Source organism: Petaurus breviceps, unplaced genomic scaffold, assembly GCF_028583685.1.
Source record: "Petaurus breviceps papuanus isolate PSGF00001 unplaced genomic scaffold, PetGlider_PUasm1.0 189, whole genome shotgun sequence".
In the NCBI taxonomy this organism is placed as follows: domain Eukaryota; kingdom Metazoa; phylum Chordata; class Mammalia; order Diprotodontia; family Petauridae; genus Petaurus; species Petaurus breviceps.
In genome coordinates, this window is record NW_027185809.1 from 2112707 (window position 1) to 2114795 (window position 2089).

Here is a 2089-nt window from a genome sequence, read left to right on the forward strand (position 1 = left end):
GGCCAGTCGATTGGGGAGGGCTTGGTAGAGAACCAAAAAAAAGGAAGAGCGAAGCAAAGGCCAAAGGGAGTCTGGCAGGACGCCGACGTCGGTCTCCAGAGTCCCCAGAGACAGGGGCGTGGGCTGGGGGAGGGGGAAGGAGCCGCACAACACAAATGCATCTGCGGGTAAAAGCAGACTTCACCAATCTGCAGAGAGAGGCGACCTCACTCCCCCCCCCCCCCCCCCCCCCCCGGGGCGCCCCCCCCCCCCCCCCCGCCGTGGTCCCCCCCCCCCCCCCCCCACCCCCCCGAGGTGCAGGGCACCCTTCCCACGCACTAACGGGTTCTGCTTCCCAAACCCACCATCAATTACCCTGGCGACAACTTCAGCTGCCCGCCAGCTTCCCTTTAAGCCTGAGTCCGCGGAACGCCGCACGCATGCGCTCTCGCAACTCCCCCCACCGGCGTCCAAACAAAACGCCGGGGCCCTCGGGAGTGTCGCTTATCGCTCTCCGGCTGGAAACAGAAGCCGTTCAGGAGAGTTCCGACGGCGGCCCGAGTTGGGCTTGATTTTAATTCGCCCCCCCCAACTCCTGTCTCAGCCCCAAAAAAATCGTTTCATCACATCCCTCCGTAAAGGTTACACGGCGAGGGAAACGGAGATGGCGGCCGGAAGGCGAAGCGCCTGCAAAGTGCCAGGAAACGCTGCCCTGAGTTACACGAACTGTAACTCTCAAGACCGACGCAATGCCGTAAATATATTTCTGGACCAGGACTGGCAGATTCGCGCGTGGGTCAGCGACGTGCTCCTGAACCCCCAGCGCGGCGCGAGAGAAAGGGAAAGGAAACAAAACAATGAAAAGGGAGGGCCGGAGGAGGGGCCGGGCTGTGTCGGCGGCAGCCTCGGCCCGAGCGTGACGAATCGGCGACTGCCAGCCCACGGGCTGCTTGGCAGAGGCCGAGCCCACGTGTTCTTGGCTCAGACCGCGGCGCCGCCGGCCTGCCGCTGAGACCGAGACTCGCACGCGGATCCCGGGCAGCAGAGGGGCCGTGAGGGAGCGCGCGTGATCCAGCAGGTGCGGTTTCTTCCTCCCCGCGGGAGGTGGGTCGCCCGGAGCCTGGAGCCCTGGCGGGCTTCCCGGGGCGCACGTGGGTCTGGGCGGTGCGGGAGCCCGTGTTGGGCCGTCTGCCGGTGTCGTCCCACCCTTTCTCCCGTGACTGTGGGGTCAGTTGAGGACCTTTCTCCTTGATTCGGACGCCCCCTCCCCCGCCCCCTTGGGCTTTGTTCACTGGCAGAGCCCTGGGCCGGGATATCCAGGTCTGCGGGCGGGGGGGGGGACACACACCCTGAAAACCAGAGCGGTTACGTGACTTGTCCAAGGTCGCCAGACTGAAGCTAAAGCGTCTGACTCCGAGAGTTCAGGTCAGTTCAGGCAGCAAGCATGCATGCAGTGCCTGCTGAGCGCGTCTTATAAGGAAGCACAGCCTGCAGCAGCCTCATGGGGAGGCCAGAGCCCTGACCACCTGGGGGGGCGTCGGGAAGGGGGGTAGCGAGCCAGGCAGACACTCCGAGCGCCGGAGGGAAGGGGAAGGGAGGTAATCTGAGCTGCGGAAGGCACCGCAGAGCGTCCCTGTCAGGCCGTAGCGCCTTTAAACGCCACACAGACTGACTCTGCAGCTGGGAGCTGACAGGGACTGCGTGGTGGGGATGTCCTGCCGGCCGAGCGGAGGGTGAGTGGGACGGAAATGACAGAGAACCTGCACAGGCCGCGGCGCCGGTGACAAAGGACAAAAGACGGGGTCTGAGGGGGAAGGTGACACGGAAACAACCGAGCAGATTGATTACCTACAGGTTAAATGGAAGGCGTTAGAACATGGGGTTTTAACCACTTGGAAAGAAGCCGGAAGGTAGCAGCAAAGAGGAAAAAACGGGGGTATGGGGGGGGGGCAGCCAATCAAAATCAGAGGAGCTGAAAGACGGAGTGTCTTGTTCAAGGACCAGCAAGGAAGCCTGCGGCACTGGTTCAGAGAATGCTGGTTGGGTCAAAAGTATAAGAAGACTGGGGCGGCGGGGTGGCTCAGCGAGTAAGAGCCCCGGCCCCAGTGTC

General features: G+C 63.4%; 1 protein-coding gene across 3 annotated transcripts in view; it reads left to right on the forward strand.

Moving 5' to 3' along the window:
* Window positions 1-913: 913 nt before the first annotated feature.
* TIMM9 (translocase of inner mitochondrial membrane 9) overlaps window positions 914-2089 on the forward strand; it is a 30187-nt gene continuing 29011 nt past the window's right edge. Inside the window, exon 1 of one of the 3 annotated variants that reach the window (XM_069091795.1) lies at window positions 914-1057. The gene's annotated coding sequence lies outside the window, so the exon portion shown is untranslated. Of the gene's footprint in view, window positions 1084-1380; window positions 1405-2089 lie in introns of those variants that run through there. The other 2 variants (XM_069091796.1, XM_069091797.1) reach the window with 2 other exon arrangements.